This window comes from Caretta caretta, chromosome 2 (genome assembly GCF_965140235.1).
Source record: "Caretta caretta isolate rCarCar2 chromosome 2, rCarCar1.hap1, whole genome shotgun sequence".
Classification (NCBI taxonomy): domain Eukaryota; kingdom Metazoa; phylum Chordata; order Testudines; family Cheloniidae; genus Caretta; species Caretta caretta.
Genome location: NC_134207.1, coordinates 118,744,349 through 118,756,870, shown reverse-complemented (window position 1 = coordinate 118,756,870; position 12,522 = coordinate 118,744,349). Strand labels below are relative to the sequence as shown.

Here is a 12,522-nt window from a genome sequence, read left to right as displayed (position 1 = left end):
CTGGGGCAGACATAACCAAAAAATGTTGACATTTAGTTTAATTTTGTTGCTTGATAATGAATGACTGGATAAGGAAAATGCTCTTCAGCCAGGGTGCATGTGTATTTAAATATAATCTATTTCTTAAAAGGAAAAAAAAAATTCAGTGGTTTTCTGGGAATGGTTGTTTCCTGGAAGATATACAACCCTAACATACACTTTCTATCTTTTTTAAAAAAAACTGGTGTTCGTTATCCAGCTTTATTCTGCAAACACTCATGTGAGTAACTCTACTAAGGTGAGTAGCCCCCCTGATTTTAATGGGACTAATTACATGCATGTCTGTAGGTTTGGCCCCAGATTGCTTTTGCTCTTTTATATGTATGATGGATTAATTATCCATTTTCTAGTTTTTCACTCAATACACCAAACACAGTTGTTTAGAAAGAAAATTGATGTATTTAAGAACTGGCACAACAATTCACATTTACTGTCTAAACACTGTGTATGGCAAGAAACAAACATGTATGGGCAGCAGACTTGACTAAAGGATTACCCGTTGTTATCTTTTCCTTCTCTAATTTCTATAAGCCTGTACATCTATAATATGCCATTTTATATCCCAGTCCAGCAAAGACTTACGGACATGCTTAACTGTAAGCATGTGAGTAGTTCCAATTAATCAACTGGACTATTCACGTGCTTAAAATTAAACATGTACTTAATCTTTTGCAAAATTGGGGCATAAACGTGCAAATACCTGTAGTAGGAAGACAAAATTTTGCTGCAATTTACTATTATTAAAACTTTCTATACATCCTTGGATGGAAAGTGCTATATTTTAGTGCACTCTACAAAAATTAAAGTTAGCGTCACAATATCTCTGTAAGTACTGAGGAAACAGAAGCAGAGAGTTCAAGTGACTAGCCTTAAGTCACACATGAAGTCTGTGGCAAAGCCAGGGAGAGAACCTGTATCTCCTAACATCCAACCCTGAATGTTAACCGTAAGCTCACCCTCTCTTCCTTTTTGGGAGGTATAAGGTAAACAGTTTCTAAACCCAACCCATTCTACTCTTCCAGGATTTTTTTTTTTTTAAAAAAACAAAAGGAAGGAAGAAGAAAAAGTTAACATATTTTAGCCCTTCTCAATGTAACATCTTCTACAAAAGATAAAAACTGATTGTTTTGTACAGACTCAGTTCTGAATCTTTATCCTCTTCTCATGTTTCTAGATCTTAACAATGCTCACACAAAAATCCACCAGTAACACTTTGACTGCAGTACCTCTGAACAACTGAGCCCTCTTAAAATTATAGCAACACACATATTGTACGTAGCAAGAAACAAGGATATGCAGAAGCATGCACAGCATACGTCCTCTCTTGCACACATTTGTTTTTCTCTTGAGAATAGCTGCTCCGAGGAAATCCCTTTGTTTGGTTCATAGTGAGTTGCAGACTGACTACTAATTCTCATGATTACATTGATTCTCAGTCCAAGCAGAGTAACACAGCACAAATTCTTCTGTATTCTCATATGGTACAGGATTTACAAGTGAGAGGGTAGAGTATCTGAATATCCTTTAATAAATAATAATAAAAATAAACTCATCCAGGCATAATAGTTATTTGCAGATTAATACCTTACACCTTTTGCTCCTGTTGATTCACATGGTTCTTGCAGCATGTGCTATATTGTTAGCCTGAGCAAGAAGGTTTCAGAAATGACACAGTTGCTGCAACAAAAATAGCAAGCTAACCTGCAGTGCAAACTCTTGCATTAAAATTATCATAATGGATGTTTGAAACTATCACAACAAATTAATGCAGAAGGCCAGTGGAACAAGAGACAAAAAATATGGGGGCGGAGGAGTGGGAGGGGGAAGAGTGAATGGGAGGAAGGCAGAATTTGTCCACAGAAACTGCTGAGTCTATTCTAGGTAAATTACACAAGGACAGAATTTTAATTCTCTTGGAATATTTTTAACCTAATATTATTATTGCAAATACCATCTAAGCCAGGGGTGGCCAACCTGTGGCTTCGGAGCCACATGCGGCTCTTCAGAAGTTAATATGCGACTCCTTGTATAGACACCGACTCTGGGGCTGGAGCTACAGGTGTCAACTTTCCAATGTGCCAGGGGGGTGCTCACTGCTCAACCCCTGGCTCTGCCACAGGTTCTACCCCCACTCCATACCTTCCCGCCCCATCCCCTGAGCCTGCAGTGCCCTTGCCCCTCCCCCCCCCCAGAGCCTCCTGCATGCCACGAAACAGCTGATTGGGAGGGAAGGGGAGGCGCTGATGTGGGTGGGAGGTGCTGGAAGCGGGGGAGGAGGGAGGGAGCTGATGGGGGGCTGCTGACTTATTACTGTGGCTCTTTGGCAATGACATTGGTAAATTCTGGCTCCTTCTCAGGCTCAGGTTGGCCACCCCTGATCTAAGCTCTCCCATCAACATAGCACTGTCTACCCAGGGGGTGGGTGGGGGAAGGCTGGTATAACTGTGTCGCTCAGGAGTGTGGATTTTTACAACCGTGAGCAATGTAGTTATACTGACATAACTTTGTAGTGAAGACCAGGGCAAAGACAGCTTCACATGAGGCGGAAATTGCACAGTCTCCATCCAAATTTTTTTTTTTTTGCTGTTCAAATGGTTTCCAAGCAACCATCATGCTGACATTCCAATTCTTGTACTTAGGCACCACTCCTGCAAAACCCCAATCCTGCAAAGTAAGTGCAATTCAACATCTGAGATTACCCAAATCCATTTTGATTAAACTTCACTCTGCTGACACTTTGTTACAAAATGTGATTTTTCACAATATAAACCAATTTAGCAGAATAAAAGGGCACATTTCTGGATCCATAGTTTCAAAGAACTGAAGCATCCCGATCCAGACTTGCTTTTATTATTATTATTATTATTATTTTTTAACTTATGCAAAGACGCAGTGTTTGAAACTATTTTTTAAAAAAAGTCACATCAAACAATTGAAGAAAGAACGGCTTGCTTATTTCTATGGTGTTCAATGTCAAACTCTGTGTAGTGGTTCATGACTGTCAAGAAGCAGGGCAGAGACCCGAAACTGGTGTGTGTTCTATAATTAAATTTCACCAACCCACTAACAAGTGTGAACTCCTAAAGCACTATAGCAGTCTTACCACGGAGTCAGACAGTTCCCTTGGGCATTCCAGTCTATCTTGCCATCCAGGCAAGCTGGACTTAGTCATAGCTGCTTGCTATACACCAAAGATCACATAAGATTGAGGTTGCTTCCAGTCCTAAAAGATCAGTCACTTATCTCAGGTCAATTTGTACCTTAGATCTCTCACCAAAGACAATGCTTGTAGCCAATCCTGTAATGAGTAAGTCACAGAGCTGAAGAAGAGCACTGTGTGAGCTCGAAAGCTTTTCTCTCTCTCCAACAAAAGTTGGTTCAATAAAAGATATTACCTCACCCACCCTGTTTCTCTAATATCCTGGGACCAACACGGCTACAAAAGACTACATACAGAAAGCAGCCAGCACAGTCTATCTATAAAGCCAGCATGGTCTGTTAATAAAGCCAGTTTAACTGGCCCAGGAAGGACAGGGCACGTGCCAACATAAAAGCTCCAAAACCACACATCCTTGTTGCTGCTGGTGTACCAGAGAAATGGGGACATGGTCAAGATGGGCTACACTGATCTTCAGCTGCATTTTCAGCCCCCAGAGTCTTTGTGGGGTGTCCTTTATGTCCAGATTTTTAAAGTTTTGATTTTTGCACAAGCCCTACAGACCACTGAAATATTAAGCCTGATGCTTTGGGGAGCAATGCTACCTTACTACTCACACTGTTGTCCTTAGCCTGGTTACTGCTTGCAGTTTTATTTTATTTTTTTATTTTATAAATGCAGGAGCATTTTCTTTATTTACATATAGAAAACATTTTCCCGAAGCATCATTTATTTCAGAGGAATGAAGCTAGATGCGTGGATGGCATCGATACCAGGTCTGCCGTGTTTCACTGGCTTGTAAGTGATGGAAAACTCGCCCAAGTAGTGGCCAATCATCTCGGGCTTGATTTCCACCTGGTTGAAGGTTTTGCCGTTGTATACACCAACCATGCTGCCCACCATCTCGGGGAGGATGATCATGTCGTGCAGGTGAGTTTTGACTACCTCTGGCTTCTCCATGGGAGGGGCCTCCTTCTTGGCCTTGAGAAGGCACTTCAGGAGGGAATGTTGCTTACGACGCAGGCCGCGATTTAGACGCCTGCGCTGGTGAGCAATGTACAGCTGCATCAGCTGCTCGTAGGAAATATGGAGGAGCTGATCCAGATCAACACCTCTGTAGGTGAATTTCCTAAAGGTCCGTTTCTTCTTCTGTTCAACTTCTGCCATCTTGTTATGTTTTGACCTTTGGAAAACTCATTCCCTCCTCCTCCTCAGGCTACTTATTCTCCAGGAACGAATCTCCACTACAGATGGCCACTTTAGAAGAGCTGTTTGGAAAATACCAATTATTTTTTGTGGGAAATTTCAAAGTTTTTTTGGTTTTGTTTTCAAAATTTCCTGCATAAAAAGTTTGTTTTTGAAGTAAAACTGAAACGAGTTTTCAGTTAAAACATTTCAATCAGCTCTAATGCTCACAGAAAAATTACATAATTTCAATGCAGAATTACATGGTATTTTCTTGCAGAAATTTCAGTCACTCACTTCCCCTCACAGTTTGTTGGGGAGCCCTTCAGAGGGAGAGTTTATCATACACTTTGATGGTTATTGTTCTGCTTTTTTGAGGCATTCATTTGTCAACCATTCTGTTTTCCTGAGGATGTCTTCTCTTCCTGCCATATCAGGATCTGATTGGAAGGTTACGCACTGGGGTACTGCAAAGCTACCAGAACTCATGCTCTTACCTCACACCACTAACTATAAATAACCTGTAGAGCTTGGGAAGTTGCACCAAGAAGTCAGGACCAAGGAATGAGAATTATGAAAAAATATTTCTTCAGAGAAGCAGAATTACAACATATGCCATTTTTCCTTAACCACTTCTATATAGCTCTTTGAGATCCTTGAAAAAGTGGCATTATATCAGTGAAAAGTATTTAATAACAAACAACCAGCAGCAGCAGAAACTCAATCTGTGCTTGCAGGAATGGGAAAAAGTAGGAGACTATAAAGGCAGTTTTCAGGTAATTTTTCAGTGTCTTACTGAAATCATTTTATCATCCAAGTGTAGCACCATTTTAACGGAAACTGTCCTCCCTTCTACTTCACTGCAGATATTGTCTGGAATTGTTGAACACATACAGTTAAGTTGGTGACCACAAACCCAGAATAAAAATGTGTATTATTCAATGTAGTCACTGTGCTCTATCCTGCATGCACACCTTCCCTGAACCACCTTCTGCGATATCTGCATCTGTCATGCAATTAACATCCAATTAAACCAAAAGTATAATGTAGATCAGTGTTTTCCAAATTTCTTCCGCCGCTTGTGTAGGGAAAGTCCCTGGCGGGCCGGGCCGGTTTGTTTACCTGCCGCGTCTGCAGGTTCGGCCAATCGTGGCTCCCAGTGGCTGCGGTTTGCTGCTCCAGGCCAATGGGGGCTGCAGGAAGGGCAGCCAGCACATCCCTCGGCCCACGCCACTTCCCGCAGCTCCCATTGGCCTGGAGCGGCGAACTGCAGCCACTGGGAGCCACGATCAGCCGAACCTGCGGACGCAACAGGTAAACAAACCGGCCCGGCCCGCCAGGGGCTTTCCCTGCACAAGCGGCATCCCAAGTTTGGGAAACACTGATGTAGATGGTTAACAGTTTCAGTGCAGAGATTTGAGGCCAAAGGCACTGCAGGTGCATGGCTACACAAGGTGTTAATCAGGTAGCAGCTGCACATAAGTAGAAAGCATCAAAAGTGGTTGGGGTTAATGTGGAAAACAGTTCCCAGGCAAGTGCATTTCAAGATACAGTGTCATAGGCAATGGGCACTAGCTACCAGCTTTAAAATCTTGGACATTACTGACCGAAAACAATAGTAAAAACAATAGTTTTCTCCTAATGCACACAAATTTGCCTTAAAACTAACTTTTAATACTTCTGCTTTTGCTATTCCCTAAAATGCAGCTCAAGTGTCCTTCCATTTTATTGTGCGTCAATTCCTCCCAAAATAGAAGCTTCCGAGGAGTGAAGTCTGAACCACTGCCTGCTATAGAAATACTGAAATTGCAACAGGTACAGATCAGAAAATAATTGCTGCTCTGGGATTCAGATCTTCTTCTTATTAGAAAATACTTATGCAAGGTCAAATTTATATATATATAAAAATCACTGTGGTTTTTCTTTAAGTCTTAAGGACAAAAGATAAAAACTATTTGTTTAAATGGAGTGCAAAAAAAAAAGTTGAAAATACTGTGCATAGGCACACTTGTTTTTACTACACAGCACTTTTCCTTCAAAATAATTCTGGTCAAGTAACAATGTTAGAGAGTCTCAACATTTTGCATTTATCAATACACAAAACATGCTAACGGTGAAAGTCATCTTCCAAAGGAGGCCTTATAAATGTGCTGACATTTCTCCTTGTCTATTATTGTGAACAAAAATAATGTCTTAATGGAGCATATCACAGTTATAAGCCAACAGACTGCTAAAGAGAATGGCACAGCTATTACAGATTGTTATTTAGGATGATCCAAAATATTGGGGCAGAAGGAGTAAATGGTGATATAGAATCCGAACAAACAAAAGAGACAGATCACATGGGAAGAGGCCTGAAGGCTTCACCAAGAAAGAAAAAAGAGAACAAAATTACATTTCTCTATCAACTAAAGTTGTGGTGAGTAATAAGTTATATAATGTAGTACCTCACCTATAGGAAATCCACTCTGGTGACCAATTATAAAATAAAAAGGTTTTCTAATTTCATCATGCTTTTACTTAGCGAGACGAGGAGCAGTGTTATGTAGAAAGAGGATGAAATATTTACTAATTCAGAAAGACTCCCTTCTAAAAAACCTACTGTTAACTTCTTCCATTTATAGTTTGATTCTCTTCTTCCCCCTCACTGATAGCTATGGTCTTGATATTCTAGAAGTATTAGATGCGAAGACCTCAGTTCATATTTGCAAAACATGAATTGGAGGGAATTTGCTCAGCTATATTTACATTCTAGACCAACGTCTAGTTCAAAAACTGACAGCCTCAGGGATAAAAAGTCTGCTGAAGATTCATTTTAAGTTACCTGAAACTTTTATTGCTTGGCCAGATATCAGTGCAGACTTGAAATATAACGAATTACTCCAAAGGAAAGGAATATCTCTTTTTAATATTTTTTATATTTCCTAATTCTTTAAAGTCTCATTAGAAGTCACCATCAAGGGTCAAATAGAAACTTTTAACAAACAATATAACAGATACCCTATGCAGACACTTTAATGTAAAGTTAAATTTGAGAATTTAATATGAACAGAATCCTAGTCAGGCCAGTAACCATATCTAGCTCTCCCACAAGTACTCATACTTCACAGTTAGGGATGGCATAGTGTCTTGTGGAATTTAATCCAGGAGCAAACAGAATGGAGTAGGTGTAATGTTGTTTTATTATTATTTTATTTATTATTAGCAGAGCTCCAGCTCTCAAAGTTTCTACACTAGACAAACTTCTAGCAGTGCTGTGACTCTCAAATTACAATATACTAAAGATATCTGGCTGTAATATAAAAGCCTAGGTCTACTCATCGAACAAAGACTTGGGGGAAAAATCCTCTTTTGAGGCAAGTTTGGGGCTTTCATCTAAAATAAAATCAGCATCAGTTTCTAGTCCTTGCAATTGTGAAGATAACCTTCCAATTGTGGATTGTAAATCAATGCAGAGTGTCTTCCTCAGTTTACTAAGAGATGACACCTTCAGTGCCTCTTTTGCTTACAGGTTTCCCAAGCAACTAAACTAACAAGCCACTGGTCAGTTTCACTGCTAATATACAGAACCCTATGGGCAGCAGTGAAACTGCCAAGAAACTTACTTTTTTTTTTTTGGCTGCTCCTGCTGGGGAAGGTTCTGAGGAGCAGCAGAGACAAGCACTGCATATTTTTCATAGAAGAAGAGCAACCAAAGAACAGGCTGGGGACGGAGTAAATACGTCATTCCTCACAGCAGCCATGAGATGGAGTGGGAGAAAAGTGACAGACTTGCGCCTTCATTCTTTGAGCAACACAGCATTTAGTTTTTCAGACACCTACCAGCCAGAGGTAGACATCTAAGACTAAGTCCCTAAGCCAGGCCCAGGGGAGCAAAACCTTGATAGCCATCCCAGCATCTTCCTCCCTCCATCTTTCCAATATATTCTGGTCAGTAGGTTTAGAACTCCAAACCACTCCTAAAAAGTCTTGCTTTTGGGCGATGGATGGATGCGTGGTGGAATCGGTCTACAGAAAATAATTTGAAAGAATGCTTGGTCAAAAACAAAACAACAAAAAAAACCCTCTCCCCTTCTAATGGTAAGCTAGTATCAAGTACTAGATGATCAATAGGATATTAAGAGATGTATTCGATGCACATTACATCATAAATGGAGATCCACTATATATCATAATATGCATCAATATGACTGGATTTACGTAGCAAATGCTAACAAGTTTGAACATAAGAACGGCCATAGTGGGTCAGATCAAAGGTCCACCTAGCCTAGTATCCTGTCTTCTGACAGTGGCCAACGCCAGGTGCCCCAGAGGGAATGAACAGAACAGGTAATCATCAAGTGATCCATCCCTTCTTGCCCACTCCCAGCTTCTGGCAAACAGAGACTAGGGACACCAACCCTACCCATTTGAAAACTAAAAATCTTCTGATTTCTAAAGCAAATCTTGTTTCTATATTATGTTCTATTTCTCAGATTTACTAGATCAACTAAAAAGTTTGAACTTTTAAAAGTATCCTGTCCAAGTTGAGAGAATAAAAAAAGAAAAGTGAGAAGACTTTTCTAACATTTATATTTTTATAGCACCATAACTCCGAAACAGCTTCCCTGAATTTTCTTTTATTTTTCTAAAAAACAGAAAACTCCTCCTCATACTTGAACAAGTTCAGTGTCTGTCTAACCCAGGGGAATGACTATTTTTTTAGGCTAAATGGTTGCCTGTTTTGAACTTTAATAAAGAGAACACCGAATACTATCTGATCAATACTACCCATTCTATTTAGACCTGGACTACTCCCATTTGGGCAATACTCTGAAACAACTTCTAAAACATAAATTGTCGCTTGCTATACTTAACTATTTTTAAGGAGTGAAATTATCACTGAACTAAGACTAAGCATAAAAAGTTTCAGCACAAAGAGAGTGCTTTTGAGAAAGTTAAAACTAGAAAGTAGGAAATAAGATTTCAGAATAGATGGACTCCTTTAATTTTAATTGGAGTTGCTACTGCAACCCTGTATTGTAAAAGTGGAAAAGAAAAATGCTTTACCAGCACAGGACCCAAGTGAACATGTCATTCAGTTAATGACGCACCAGTCTGGGAACTGCTGCAGGGGCTAGAAGTACAATTTGCCACAGATGAAAAGTGTCCTGGTGGCCTGAAATGACAAATAGCTCCAAAATAAGGTTTCATTGGCCCAGATGCTGACAGGGCATGGGATAGCTTAATGGTCTAATTATCAGGTTTGGCACATCTACAGTCCTAGAACTACAAGTTCAAATCCTGGTAAGACTGATTCATCCCTTCATCCTTCTGAGGCACAGGAATTAATATCATTCAGTTTGCATGTTCATCTTTCTGATGAGTCCTTGAAAACAGAGGTTCAGTCTGCTGTACACTGTCATTAAAAATTCCATTATGCTTTTTGTAAGACCAGAATTTTACCAGGCTGTCAGACAAAATTTTCCTCTTCCACTGTTGCATAGCATGCTCTGCACTGGCCAGCTGCCACTCTCCATCCTAGAGGTGGCTGTACTTCAGCAGTGATTTATAAACATCATATAGCTGGTAAAGCACTTTGGGATAAAAGGCACTACATAAAGTAAAATAACAACAACACATTTCATAGTCTGCTCACAGACACCATGCTAAAATTTATTTGGATGGGATTGCATTCTAAAGGCATCATTGACACAAATGGAAGTAGAGAAGCTTTGCATGCTGGTAACAGAACAAAATGCCTCACTGTTGATCCTTGGGACTGGTAGGAGAAAATGGCCGTACAAGTGGATGCTCTATGGGTCCTCCACGAAAATAAATTCTACTTATTCATTTGGGTCCCATAATGCCACATGCTACTAAGACAAAGTGACAGTCATAAATAAAGGAAGATAAAATGAAGATTGCTATGCTCCTGATTCCAGACAAAGAAAGAATCTAGTTACACATGGTTTCTTACTATTTTTGTCACAAATAGTTTAAAAATTGAGATAGCAAAAGGTTCCAGGTCCATCAAGACTGATGTGCTATATCAATAGTGATCAAAGTGTTTCCCATGAGCTAAATATAGCCTCTAGATGCCTTCATCTTTAATACCAGGGTGTTGGCCTTGGACATCACAGGTCCCAGCATGCAATCCTCTACCTTGATCTGACCAGAGAGCAAATCTTAAAAATCAGAAAATGAGCAGAGATTAAAAATCTAGATATGCCAAGTCAATTGGCAGAAATTATTCGATTAACAAATTTTCTGCCAGATCATCTGTGCATTGGAAGCAGTTTAAACTTTACTATGGCAGAAGAAAGGTTGATCAGAGAGGTCCAAGTCCTGCAAAGGAAGAGATTACTTGATATTTTTTCCAAAAGGAGAAATTATTACAAAATACTGTTATATTACCAAATCCAGCCTACAAAATTGCGCTGTTAAACAATAATAGAATACCATTTAAATATTTTTGGATGTTTTCTACATTTTCAAATATACTGATTTCACTTATAACACAGAACACAGAGTACAGTGGTCACTTTATAGTTATTTTTTATTACAAATATTTGTGCTGTAAAAGACAAAAGAAATAGTATTTTTCAAGTCACCTAATACAAGTACTGTAGTGCAATCTCTTTATCATGAAAGTTGAACTTGCAAATGTAGAATTATGTACAAAAAAACCTGCACTCAAAAATAAAACAAATGATAAACTGTAGAGCCACTCAGTCCTACTTCTTGTTCAGCCAGTCACTCACTCAAACAAGTTTCTTTACATTTGCAGAAGATAATGCTGCCCACTTCTTGTTTACAGTGTCACCTGAAAGTTAGTACAGGCGTTCTCATGGCACCGCTGGAGCCAGCATCACAAGATATTTACGTGCCAGATGCGCTAAAGATTCATATATCCCTTCATGCTTCAACCATGCTTCATTCCAGAGGACATGCTGATGTCAGGTTCTGCTCAATAATGATCCAAAGCAGTGCAGACCGATGCATGTTCACTTTCATCATCTGAGTCAGATGCCACCAGCAGAAAGTTGATTTTCTTTTTTGGTGGTTTGGGTTCTGTAGTTGCCGTATCAGAGTGTTGTTCTTTTAAGACTTCTGAAAGCATGCTACACACCTCTTCCCTCTCAGATTTTGGAAGGGACTTCAGATTCTTAAACCTTGGGTCGAGTGCTGTAGCTATCTTTAGAAATCTCACATTGGTACCTTCTTTGCGTTTTGTCAAATCTGCAATGAAAGCGTTCTTAAAACGTACAACACGTGCGAAGTCATCATCCGAGATTGCTATAACATGAAATATATGGCAGAATGCGGATAAATCAGAAAAGGATACTATTCTCCCCCAAGGTGTTCAGTCAAAATTTAATTGATGCATTATTTTTTTAAACGAGTGTCATCAGCATAATAGCATGTTCTCTTGAATGGTGGCTGAAGCATGAAGGGGCATACGAATGTTTAGCATATCTGGCACATAAATACCTTGAAATGCTGGCTACAAAAGTGCCATAAAAATGCCTGTTCTCACTTCCAGGTGACATTGTAAATAAGAAGCGGGCAGCATTATTTCCTGTAAATGTAAACAAACTTGTTTACCTTAGTGACTGGCTGAACAAGAAGTAGGATTGAGTGGACTCGTGGATGCTAAAGTTTTACATTGTTTTGTTTTTGAATGCAGATATGTAACAAAAAAGTGCACTTGTAAATTGCACTTTCACAATAAAGAGATTGCATTACAGTATTTGTATGAGGTGAATTGAAAAATACTATTTATTTTGTTGATCGGTTTTACAGTGCAAATATTTTTAATAAAATAATATAAAGTGAGCACTGTACACTTCGTATTCTGTAACTTAAATCAATATATTTTAAAAAGTGGAAAAACATCCAAAAATATTTGATAAATTTCAATTGGTATTCTGTTGTTTAACAGTACGATTAAAATTGTGACTAATCGTGATTAATTTTTTAAACCCTGACTCCTGACTATATTCCATGTTCTAACTGCTGATCCTTGCCCCTCACCCCCAGACTAAAAGGGCTAACAATTCAAATTTGTATCCACAAATTATCAACATTATTAATAATAAGAATTATGGCCAAGATTTTTTTGTAAATCTCTATTTCAATGGGAGCTGCATGGTCAATAC

At 39.2% G+C, this 12,522-nt stretch overlaps 1 protein-coding gene and 1 pseudogene across 5 annotated transcripts in view; both read right to left on the bottom strand.

Moving 5' to 3' along the window:
* The window catches only part of LYRM4 (LYR motif containing 4), a 149,501-nt gene that overhangs the window by 112,609 nt on the left and 24,370 nt on the right, over positions 1-12,522 (bottom strand). The window lies entirely within an intron of this gene.
* On the bottom strand, positions 3,902-4,363 carry LOC125632109 (small ribosomal subunit protein uS19 pseudogene; annotated as a pseudogene).